Consider the following 13,677-nt stretch of genomic DNA (forward strand, 5'->3'; position numbering starts at 1 on the left):
TATTAATAGTGCGCATGAAAGGATGCTGCAGGCCAAGTATCTTCCTAAAACTCATTTAGATCATAATCCCTTTTTGACGTTCTGCGGTGATATTCCCAGAATGAATATCCCAACTTAATGTAGAAACCCTTAAAGATCCGGTTTATAAAACTACATTGGGGACATCATTGGTAACTATTTTAGAGAAAACAAGGGTACGGCATTAAATATTGTTATCATATAACAGTGCATAGCCATGATGGCCTCAGCCCGAGCACAACTGAACAGGGAAATTGTAAAACAGGAGAAGCTCCTAAAAAAGTTAGAGAAAAATAACGGAAGGAGAGGGAAAAACTATTTGAAATGATAGATCATCTCAAAGTGTACAACTATCACATCTATATTATCTAAGCACATGACAAGTGCAATAAAACCGGCGGATTGCTTGCCTAGATAGCCAACCCCAGTAGAAAGAGCTCCCAAATTCTTAAGGACGCTACTCTGAGGGCGGGCTTATCTATACCCAGTTAGAAATTAAAACAGCTTTTACGTCCTGTTACATATACTCAGCTTAATGCTGCAATGGAGGCATCAGATACTCAGGTCCTTCATAACTATGTCATAGTGGCTGGGACACACAGGCTGCCCGGCAAGGCAGTGGCCTCTTTGGGCAGGGGGATTTCAGTTCAGGAAGTGAGGGGCAGAATAAAAGCTCTGGTTTACCCATTGAAATTTATGTAACCTGCGTAGATGATTTGGCTTCTACTCTGACTGAGCTTTATAATGAAATCAGAGTTTTGGGCTGTCCCCCAACCAACAATGTCAGAGGCACTGATAGTCCCACTACTGAACAAGGGAAAGGACGAGGAACAGGTAGCATCTTATAGACATTATCTATTCTCAATGTGGATCATAAAACCTTAGTAAATAGATGACAACCCATTCTTAGCTGACTAAGGGGCTGATTTGCGCTTTGCCAGAGCGGGTACTCCATCACACCGGTGACGGATATCCTGTCCTTCAAAATCTATGTCCCATTATATCCAGTTGGATATAATGAGATTTAGATTTTGGCAGATGGGATATCCGTCACCTTTTTGATGGAGTAACCATTCTGCCAATGTGTAAATCAGGCCCTTCATCACTTAATCATACCGACCGGTCAGGATCTGTTCCTATGAATAGTACAGTACCCGGTACACGACAACTGGTGCAGGTTTTACAGACATCCCCCGAAATACTATCCTAAGGCCTTTGTGATTCCTATGTATATCGAAAAAGACTTCAGTCCCCTACAATGGAGCTGTCTTTACACCGTTAAGGCAAATAAGGGGCTGGGCAGCAGGTTCTTTACATGGACGTAGTTAATAATCTGGCCCAACAACCCGCATAAAGACTGGGAGAGTCACCTTGGACATATGTATGATTGGCATGGGCACAAGGCAGGGTAGCCTGCTGTCACCGGTATTATTTGCAATCGCTATAGAACTACTGGCCCTGACATTTATACAGGGTAACTATTACCACAGGGTTCAACTAGATGGTTTACTTTTTTCTGTCTTGTAAGCAGACGTCATATTATTATATTCACATGGAGGGCACTCATGTGGTTAGTGGCCTTAAGGCCGAAGAGTGCTGTAGTAAATTCTCCGGATTGCAGGTGAACTGGTGCATTTACATTGGTGCAAGTCTAATGCCTACTTGCTGCATGCTGATGAGACTAAGTGAAAGCATATTGAAATTGATGATGAGCTATGTGAGAATCAACTATCTTTCGGCATTTGGAGGTACATATCTATTGTACTGAAAATCAGTTGTTGGATGGTAATGTCAGAGTGACTCTGGCCTTTTTAAGACAATCTGCACATTTCTGGCTTCCATTGCCGTTATCAGTAATAGGAAGGATTGTTCTCTCAAAAATGGTTTTCCTCCTGTAGCTGTTGTATTTGTTCGCTACCCTTTCAAAATGTACACCCAGATCCATTTTCAAGAGATAGTTTATTAATACATCTCATCTGAGGGGCAAAATGACGAAATATTCCTCCGACCAGACTCAAACTCCCCTCTGATAGTAGTGGCCTCCCCCATATTTGTGGGCACCTACTAGTCTTAATCTTTCCTCTTGTAGGAAGTGACTTTCCTGTCCATGGTATATTGGTGGTGTGAAGATTGCTAAACCTAGCAGGGGTGCTGCAAATGTAATTGTTTGGTTAAAATGAGCCCTTAAAGGGTACAAAAAGTTAGTAAGCCACATTTCCTTGCCCATAATTTTTCAAAAGCCCGGAATTCCCAAAATAAATATTCGCTTTGATTAGGTCACTTGAAGATCAGGAGTGGATGAATACTTCCTCTAAGCTCTCACATAGGCTCTGCGATAACCCCTCAGACTTTTCTGCGGATTTTTTATTCTTTTCCACCTGAGTTGGTTTTGAAAGAAACTCTAGTGTTTTAGGTTCCAATCCAGGACCTGGTCAGAAACTTTCTATCTTTTACCCTGTCGCTTTGGCAGAGCTGGCCAACTTATTCCTTATCAAACACAAGTTTTGGCTAGAACAATTGTCCCCCACTCCCTTGTATTCAACATTCTGGATTTGGGTTGTTTTCAGATCGGTCAAGATCTGCTGTTGTCTTGAAGGATTAGTAAATTATCTTGTCTCTGCTTTAGATTAATGAGAGTGCTGTGGAAGATTCTTCTGTAGTTGCTGACCAAAGTAGAGTGTTGGTAGTGCAAGCAACGATTTTATGCCGTTTGGACTACTGCAGCTCTTTGTTCCTGCCCTTTCCCGACACCTTGGTCCATCGATTGCAGTGGAACGAAAATGCTGCAGCCCGCCTGACTCTGAACTGTGGACTTATCTAAACAATCTTCTTCTTCTTAAGCATTAAGGATATTTCACTGGCTTCCAGCATCCAGGCACATTGCTTTCAAAGTTGTATGCTTTGTGTTCAAGGCATTTCTTTGGATGGGTTCTGGGTAGCCGCAGGGCAAGTTCCATCATTATCGTCTAGCCCGATGTTTGAGATCTGTGAAACTTGAGATTTTTATTAGTCTTGAGTGGGAGGCCAACCATTTTTTGTTGGAGAAGCCAAGTTATGCAACTTACTGGCCTATTACCAAAAGATGCAGGATTCCCTGTAGGCTTTTCTCAAAGCTTTGAAGATCTGGCTTTTTCCCAACTGAGTTACTTTCTGATGGCTGTTCTAATCGGCACCAGGATACCTTTTGGTATGGAGCACTTTACAAGTGGATATTACATTACAAGCTTAATTTTTCAGGCAATAATCGTAACCCTGTCTTATGTGTTGCACCAGCAAAAATCAGATCTCTTCGATGTCGAAGGATATCTGATACAATAAATATCATACCCTTTCCTGGACCAACAGTAATAGGACCCCAGAGGGGTTGAAAGGCCTGAACAGTCCAACTTCTGGAAAGAAAAATTCCCTTTTTTTACTGGGTTAGAACCTTTCTCCACGTGGCTGCCCATCTCAACAATGTTTCATGTTCTACATGTATGTCATTAGTACCGTGCGAGGGCCTCCCTTGTTTCTATTCCAGTCTCATTATTGTTTCACGTTTCTGTCAGTAGTACTGTTCTTGGGCCTCCCATTCATTATGCATTACCTCGTGCCTTCCTCTGCATCACCTGGGACAAACCTTTAAGCTCTTCAGCCATCATAATAGCCTTAGGATGATCACTCTCCTACCAGTCTCTGCTTCAGTTTTCTTACTCAAGTAATGCCATAATGTTGGATGTTAGGCAACATTGCATCAGCTTACAGCTAGAGAATCACACATCCTTCCACCATGTCTGATCTTGTTGCCAACTACTACACCGCAGTCCTTAATCCATTGGTCACCATTGGCATAGTGCCCAGCATAGTTTTGAATGTGTAATTGTAACCTCCACATTGTCAACATTTTGTAAAGTCTGTCTTGAGATGCCATTTGCTTCTTCCCACCTATGGTCAGACCTATCATTTACTCCTCAAGGGCTGCATCCCTATATTCTGTCGCTGTCGGTGTTGAAACAATGGTGGTAGTAGTTCTCCTGCCATGCAGCATTTGCGATCATAGCAGATGGCATTGTGCTCCTAATGGTCAGCTCTTTTGGGATTTTTCCTTAATCATCATCTTCGCTGGGGTGTTTAATGTAACTGCACAATAAGCTTGTGCTCCCCTGCTGTCAGATAATGGGGAGTGTGCTGCTCAAAAACACCCCCGGTGGCTCCCATTGAGTTCCATAGTGTTGGGGTTGCTTGCCCTCCATGATGTGCTGGTCAGTTGAAATGCCTCCGTCACTTCCACATCTCTTGTGGGGAAGGGGGTATGCTCCTTATCTGACAATTCAACATGTGTATTCATGTGTTAAAATCTCTTTCAGAGGGCCATGTGGCAAGCAGGAGTTACTGGGAGAACAGTGGGAGTTGAGGAACTTTACTCCTAATGTCCCAGGGCCTGACCTAGTATAGGTCCAAACTGAATAATGGGCCATGTACTACCTCTTTCAGCACTTGACTTTCAGTGGTATTACAAGTTGAGCAGTTTAAGGATTTTCACAGGGGAGGTGTGTGTAAGCCATTAACAGACATTATCCGCAATAAGGAGATTATCCAAATACTTCCTTTTATGAAAAAAGGTAGTATCTTAAATACACACACACACAAATCATAGAGGCAACACAATAAATTATACCCATGGTCTTTTAAGTTTGGTATGCTAGTGTTATCCTGAGCAGTGTCCCCATGTCTGTCTGCTCCTTTTCAGTGAGACTAGTTACTCCTCATTTGATATGGGAGGAGATATTTAGATGCCATTCATGCTTGTCACCATGTGACAAAGTATGTGTTGCCCTTAAGACTCAACTTCAGCAGCACTACATCCAAAAGGCCTGCGGGACAACCCTCCAAATGAACAACACTTGTGACTAGGTAGGAATTGCAGCAAGATTAATACTATGACCTACATGCCACTGAACTCTTGACTAACCCGAGAACTCTGAGTTATCCTCCAGAGACCATGACTCTGACACACAAAAGAGCCAGAAATAGGTCACAAGGCAGCACTTTTAAAACCCAGAACTAGGGTAGCAGATGACACCATCACTTGTATCACCACTTTCCCTCCAATCTTTAACCGGATCCAAAAAATCATACAGAGACATTGGCCCATTATACAGTCAGGTTCATTTGATATTCCGTATTCCTGTTTTGCATTCAAGCAAACACAGAACCTCAGGGATATATTAATACACAACAAACCCTGGTGGCAACCAGGGTAGAACAACGCCCCCTTTGGAACCTAATCCCAGTCACTGGACACTACCCGTGCGGCTCGTGTGGTTATGCCACCTCACACAATGACCAAAGAAATCAGATTAGATCTCTCCATGCATGGACGCAGAGGGGCCACACTAAGTGTAGCACTAAGAATTTCACGTATTTGATCACCTTCCCCTGCCCCTCTGCCCTATATGCTGGCGTGACAACTAGACCAGCAAAATTAAGAATCACAGAAAAGTATGGTGCAAAAGGAGAATGTCTAAAATTAGTACCCATTTACTGGTCAGCAACCACACCCCTGACGACTTGCATGGACTATTTTGTAAGCACATCATTTCTGAGACAAACAAACCCTCTTCTGGAGGGAGCAGTACTGGGTCTCCCATCTAGCAACACGTTACTTGCCTAAATGATGACATAACTCGGAGCGAGCTAGACACCTGATTCTGTTTAGTTTCCTGGTTCACTCTTGCTCCCTGTCATACACTTCTGTTGAACCAGTCAGGCTTACCAGCATATGGGTTCATCCCCACGTTTCATCTAGTAGTATACCCCACCCCTGGTGATATTGCTAAATACATCCCATCGCCAACCATAAACGACTGTGTCTGCTTATCAAGGCGACTGTGTTCTGATTCACATACAGACCATATTGTCACTCCTCTAATGTCATTTATTGTAAATACTGCTCAACCTAGTGAGGTTTTTTGACACACTATGGGGGTCATTATGAACACGGCGGGAAACCCCACCGTGTTCATGTTGGCGGTCTTTTCATAGACTGCCAGCCCCCTTGAGCCCCTACAGGCCGTATAATAGACATTCTGCTGGGCCAGCGGGCAGAAACAGTGTTTCCGCCCAGGGCTGGGACATTGCCAACGGCTCCAAAAGGCCCCCTGGAGTCCTGATGGATGCATTTCCTTGATTCACAATACAGCCACTGCCTCTAAGATAGTCCCTTTGTCTGCACACGTGCGCACTCGCCCGCTGCTTTCCTGCCATCTTAGCGTTCCTCTTAACATGGCAACCACTTTGAACATACGGTTTAGAGGTTAATCCATTTTGCTTTAACCACCTGTCCCGCATTTCATGTTAAGCAAACAGGTTTCCTCCTTCCATGGATGCCTGATTACCTCCAAGCTGGCAGAGGAGTGTAGGTCACCAGGACTTTTCCGTGTGGACTCTGTAAGTACCTAGGCAATTGGCTTCTATGATATTAATCTTGACTTTCTAACTACTTACCAGCTGAGATGCACTTTTCTACCAGTTGTTGTTCCCACAGCATAGCACGGTCCTCTGCCCAATCCTAAGGGTCAAAAGCCTAACTTTAATAGTGTGAGATCCCTATTACCTGCGTTTGGAAATATATTGACGTACCACATTTCTTGCATGGCTTGATTTTGTTTAAGGTGATGTCACTTGTGGTCAACTGCTGGTGTGTTTGTTCCTCTGTATGTGCACATATCACTGTGAGGCGTGATTTTGCCTTATGATGGCTTAATGCTTACTTGATGAAATGAGGAAAGTATCATCCCATTTTCCCCATTGGTGATACCACTTATAAGCTGCCTTTTCACTTACAGGTTGGATTATTCGCATTCTGTACTGAAGAAGGTATAGTTGACACAGTATAGACATTTTGATTGAGTACCTACAGTAACACACATCTTGATTCCAAATCAGGTGTAGGTTAGGTTTTACATCCTGGTCCTGATGAACTGGCTCAGATCTGGTGGGACTGCGTAAGGCAAGAAATAAGTTGACCCTAATTCACATTATTGTTTGAGCTGTCAAGGTTCATAGTTCCCAGGACTGCCACTGTTTGTTTTAACTCATGTGAAGGGGACCTATATATGAAACCTCATTAGGCACCCCTGAGACATTTTTAATCACCCACTTCCCCAACCTACACCCATTACACCCTCACTGTCACTCTTCATCTCAGCATCTTACTTTAAAGATCTCCAGCAAAGAGCCCCTCGAGGGGCCCATTGGGCACTGCAGCGCCGGCCCAACAAGGAGCTGCCCAGTGATGAAGCATGACATCCTTCTGGGTGTGTGAGGGCTATTGCTTCTGATTATTCGGACCCCCTGATCCAGTTGATCAGCCACCTTCCGACTGACAGCTTCCATCTTTTCTTACCTGCTTTGATGAGAAACGGCACACCCCTGTGGTTTATGTTACATTTAAGGAGCATGTGTGCTGGATCTGATAGTTTCTCCTTGTCCCTCCTTATTCTCCTTGGTTATATGCATTCCCTCTTCGGCTTCAGTGTCCTTAAAAGATTTCTTCAGTTTATTTCAGTACAGTTTTTCAGGCCCGATACCCCGCTTAGGTGACTGCAGGCTTTTTAAAATCCTTAACTGACCCTCAGATAGCACCAATTTCACAATATTCCCTTGCAAAGAAATTATCTCATGGCTACCATTGATGTATTAGCATATAACACCAAGACGGGCTTTGATAACTAAATCGATATACCAAATCACTCTATGATGTTAATAGACATGATAACATTTTGGCTAGAAAACATATTTTTCTTTTTCAGGACCCACCTTACTGACAGACCAGACACACAGCATGTGGTACCTGCTTCACCCTCAGCTATGCAAATGTTTTAATGGGCTTAGGGAGGAGCTCTGGACCTCTGAAAATGAAAAAAACAAACAATGTGGGAGGTTTCTGCAAACCCTTTGCGAGAAGACTCAACCATAGACTGGCCCGATTGTTCAATTTCTTGGCTGAGAAGGGCGACTAGCACCATGGGAAACGAAACCATAATATTTATTCACAGACCTAGGAAGGCCCTTAAACAATTCTCCAATTATAGTTTCATAGCATTGATGAACATAAATGGTAAATTATTTACTATAATCCTGGCCACGCGACTAGAGTCCATGTTACCAGACTCAATTCAGCCTGATCAGCCTTAATTATTCCAGGTTGCCAGACACATGATAATGTGAGAAGGATTTACCTCATCCAAAAGTTCAAGAGGAGGTCCTTCCTAAAATTTCCAGAAAACCCCATATCGAGAAAATGCCTCAATAGTGGCCTCTACCGACCTTTGTTGCTCCAAGAGAGACTAGAGAGTGCTGCACTCTATCGCCCCTCTTGTTTGCTTGGAGTACAAAGGCCTTTCGCAACACAAATCAGAGAAGATGATATCCATTTAACTCTAACCAATCCAGTACCATTGCTCCAGGAGTTGTTAAGCTTTGTTTATTTGCAAACATGGCAAGATTGAAAAGTAGCTTGAAAGAACCTGAAATTCTTTACCTAACACTTACTCAAGCCAAAGCCAACTTACTCAGAGAGCAAACTCCCTTTTATTGGTCAGATAAACATCTGGAGATTTATAACACACTCCATCAAATTAATGTTATTAAAAGGAATATTTTACCCCAGTCTTGTATTTCTTAAAAGCTATCCCCTTAGCGATGGAACAGATCCTCTGCAGGTTTATGTAGAAGGGTTTGTGCCCTAGATTGGCATATTAACTAAGCTGAGAGATCATGTAAGATTCTCAAACTTTTACTTCTATTAGAAAGCGGCAAAAATGCAGCTCCTGGGTGACTGGTTGCTCTGAATCCTAGGGAGGATCGACCCATAACATTTGTTTTATCATTCCAGTAGGTACGACTTTGACAGTATGGGACATGACAGCACAATGCTTGGGGCTCACAATGTTCCCATCCCTCTACACCCCAATTCATTTCAATGTGGCATTTTCTCAAGAGTATGCTCATAACCCATTTGACTACTTGATGAGGGGAGGCTATAACATGACCTCAGATACGTTCAGAGGGAATCTTTTGAAGCATGCATGATTGAGTTGAGCCTGACTGAGGAAGAGCAAATCTACCATATGCAGTAAAGGTGCAAGAAATTCAAATTCAAAGCAGAAAGGCTCACTTTGTGGTTGAATTTGGGTGTTACAAGTGTCCTGCTGACCTCCATCGGTTTTATCATCCCTCTGTCCTGGTAGGGGGTGCAGTCAGATTTGTGATTCTCAGCATATATGGTAAGACAGTCTGCACATAGGCCCCTACAGGGAAGAAATACTTATGGTGTTGAGGTCTACTTTGGGGTACCTTGTGCATAGTCATATAGGCTTGCTTTTATTGGGCATACGCTCCACAACTTTAAAATACAAAACAAAGGCTGACAGGACTCTAATGTGAAGGTAGTATTAGCATTCAGCTGGAAAAGCAGACAGCTTCCATGTCAGTCTCAATAGCAGCTGCAATTGTTGAACATCATGGCTGTGGAGTGGTTGAACTGGGTGGTCTCAGAACATTTCAGTGAGTTTGATAAAACATAGGGCTCTCTTCTGACCTATCTGTCCATGGCATTGCCAAACGTGATGTGCCCATCAAGACTGCAAGCCTTAAACTTTTTTTTATATTAGTGGGAGAGGGAAGACCATGAGTGGCGCTCCCCAAAAAACCCAACTGCATCAATACACTCAATTATAGCAATGAAACCGAAATGAATAGGAAATGTAGACAGTCAATGTTGACATTTGTTTTTGTGAGGATGGGAGGGCAACTTCTTGCATTAGAAATAATTTAATTCTTCCAAGATGTTTACTGATATGATCACAGTGTTTTTTCTTTTTAAAAAAAAAATATTTTTATTGATTTTATGTTTCAGATATGCAATACAAAACGTTCAATTTTCAACGACAGGATCACCCAGAGCATTATCTAATATCAAAACCATTTAACAATCGCAAACACCCCCGAAAAAAAAAAAAAACACAACACGGAACACTTCCAGTTCAGCCGTATCCTTTCTAGCTGCACTTGCCATGAGTTTAACATTTGTTATCTATCTTTTAAGGTGTTCGCACGTGACCAGTGTGGGCCCTATTTTGCTGAGTAGAGGTTTCCTGGCTGCCTAATGGGGGCTCCAGGCAGATTAGTGAGCACAGATGACTACCAGGGTGTTGCTGCGCCCCATGCGTCGTTGGTAATCTTGTGTTGGGGAGCTAGTGGGTTGTTGCTACAGGAGGAGGTAGGGGGCGAGGTGTATGCACTGTAGTGCCTGGGCGCCCTGCGGGCTATGTCTCTGTGGTGGGGGAAACAGAGAGATTTATATCGCAATTGTTGCAGGTATGTGTTCCCTGGTTCATGGGGGCATCTCGTCATTTTTGGCCTCCAATTTGGTTACCAGATTTTCCCAGGTGGTGCACCCTGTGTGTTGTCGCCCCTCACAAACCATTCTTTTTAGTACTTGATATTCAGTGCGAGCCCAACGTAATATTAGAGAATGCCAAGATTTACGATCAGGAGCTTTGGGGGCTTTCCAGTGTATTGCTATTAATCTTTTGTACATTAAATAGGCTAGGTATACAAACTTGTGCAGGTATCTTTGTTTTTTGGGTCTTTTCCTCAGACCCAATAGGCAGGATCCGGGGTCTGCTGTCAACACCAGCCCCGTTAACTCGGGTATCTCACCTACCACCTCCGCCCAGGCAGTTTGTATAATGGGGCAGTCCCATACCATGTGATAGAAGGGCGCTGACGGTGTTTTGCATCTAGGGCATACTGGCTCAGAATTGGGGAACATTCGCTTTATCCTGGCTGGGGATAGATATGTTTGATGCGTGAAATTTAATTGGGTATACCTAAATCTGGGGTTCCTTGACACGCCGCGGGCGTGGGACAAAGCTTTTGGCCAGTCCCCTTGTGGAATCGGGGCGGGGAGTACAGCGTTCCATCTCACCCAGGCCTTCCCCGCCTGTGGCTCGGGAGCCTTATTGAGGGTTCTGTAAAGACTGGATATTATTTTTATTTGGTTGTTATGTTGAAAAAGGTGGTGAACCACAGGGTAGACCGCCGGTTCCGAGACACCTGCCCCCCATATTTTTCTAATTTCGTGGCATATAGCGTGGTATTTCAGGAACTGGCCGGGGCTTATCTCTGTGAGGGCCTGGAGAGCCTCGAATGACATTAACTTGCCATCTTCAAAACAATCTCCCACTGTCTGTACTCCTGCTTCACTCCACGCCCGCACAGCTCGCATTCTGGCTGTGGTCCCCGCCAGTAGATAATTCAGTGGTATGTGTGGGGAGTAAGGAAGCTTATCCTCTCCTTTTTGCACAAATTTAGCCCAGCATGCGTGTGCAACTGCAAGCAGTGGGTTGACCTGTTCTGTCTTGGGGAACTTAGATGTCAGCCATCTTATCAGGAGGGTCCCCTTCAGCCGGGGCTCCAGGCACGTGGATTCTGCATGTTCTGGTCTGTGGATCCAATTCTGGACCCACTGAAGTTGTGCAGCTGCATAGTATTGTTCAAAGTTAGGGGCTCCCAGGCCGCCATTGTCCACCGGGTGTTGCAGCGTGGTTAGAGCCACCTGTGCTCTGCCACCGCCCCAGATGAGCTGCAGCAAAGCTGTGTTTAAATTTCTAAAAAAGCTTTTGGGAATAGTTATCGGCAAGGCCGCAAAATAGTATAGCAGCCTAGGTAGAATCAGCATGTTGGCGATCGCCACCTTACCTGGCGGCGAAAGCGGGAGCTTGTTCGAGAAATGTAATGAGCCTTTTATGGAGGTTAGCGCCCTCCCCAGATTCCCATCTCTTAGATCTTCTGTGTCGTGGTATATGTTTATCCCAAGATATTTAAATGTAGCCGGACACCACTTAAGGCGCCCTATCTGAGGAGCATCCTGATTATTGGGTGCCCTCTTTACCAGGGGAAACGCACAGGACTTTTCCCAATTCACCACAAGGCCTGACAGGTCTCCAAACTCAGCCAGTAAGGATATTACTGAGGGGATAACTGCGCGGCCGTTCCTGATATATATTAAGGCGTCATCTGCGTATAGTGAAATCGTATGATGTAGCCCGCTCCTGATTATTCCCCATTCATGTTCCATGAGACGTATTCTTGCCGCTAGCGGTTCCATTGCTATGGCAAACAATAGCGGGGATAGGGGGCAGCCCTGCCGTGTGCCCCGGGAGATCGAGAAGCTGTCAGAGATTACCCCGCCCGTTCTCACCCTCGCGCTTGGATTTGAATACAGTGTCCGGACCCAGCGAATATAGTTGGGGCCTATTCCCATGCGAGCCATTGTGGCCAGTAGGTAATCCCACTCAAGCGTATCAAAGGCCTTTTCAATATCTAATGATAGCACCATTTCCTCTTGTGCGTCACGGGGAGTGTCCCCCATTATGCTCAGTAGTCTGCGAATATTTAGGAAGGTGTTGCGCCTAGGTATGAAACCATTTTGGTCTGCATGTACCAGTAAGTGCATGAGGGGAGCTAATCTGTTAGCTAGTATTTTGCCTAATATTTTGCAATCTGTGTTTAGAAGCGATAGTGGTCTATAGGATTTGACATCCGTGGGGTCCCGGCCCTGTTTAGGGAGTACCACAATCATAGCTTCCCTTTGGGATAAGGGCAAGCTGCCGTTAGTCCACGCTTCTGTGAACACTCCTAACAGGTGGGGTTTCAGGCAGGATAAGTGGGTTTTATAATATTCCGAAGGGAGGCCGTCTGCCCCAGGCGCTTTATTCCTGGGCAGCTGTGCAAGGGCTAGTTCTATTTCATCTATTGTCATGGGGGTTTCGATTATAATGATCACAGTGTTAACGGGAGAACTCAATATTCCTACTTGCAGTGGCGGCTGATGACATTTGAAAGTGGAGGGGCTTACTTGTTGCAGAGGTACATGGAATGAGCTAGAAACTCACTTAATTCTTGATATTGCAGTTGCTGAAAACGTAAATGTACAGCGCTACTTGCACAAACATCGTATCTTCTGTGTAATGTACACATATTTGTGTTAGCTGCATGTACACAGGTACCGGAGCTAGAAATTCCTTGTTGACATTGTGTTTGCATTTTGACATCCATGATATAAATAGGAACTGTTCTGTGGAGCTTCTATCATGTTTTTCCTGTTTATTTTTGTGTTTTTATCAGGCCAACCTGGACCCATGGGGTGCTAGAGCTCCGCGGATAGGGATGGATGGCCACTTCCTCATGATGCTTTCAGACATTCGACTGCCAATGAAATAGGAACAGGCCATCCTTAACTTAAATAGTTGCACTTGCACGTTCCTTAAACATGAAATAGAATAGTAAAGCACAACAGTGTTCCCACTGAGTGTTAAGCGTGGTTGTAGAGTAAAGTTATAGTAGGACTCACTGGCTGAAGAACAACGTGCTCGTCAACATTTCCAAAAATATGACATTGTAAGTAAAGACTTGCACTATGCAGGGCTCCTCTTCCAGACTGCCCCTTAGCACTAAACAACACACCAGCAGTAGGGGTAACAAGCATTTGCAATGCAATAGGTCTTGCATTTGCTTGAGTTAGAGCTATTGGCGTTGTATATTCATAACTGGACTTTTCGTGTCACATAAATTGGTCAACCCTGCCTCATATTTTGATCTTTACCTGTC

The sequence above is a fragment of the Pleurodeles waltl genome, chromosome 7, assembly GCF_031143425.1.
Source record: "Pleurodeles waltl isolate 20211129_DDA chromosome 7, aPleWal1.hap1.20221129, whole genome shotgun sequence".
NCBI lineage: Eukaryota > Metazoa > Chordata > Amphibia > Caudata > Salamandridae > Pleurodeles > Pleurodeles waltl.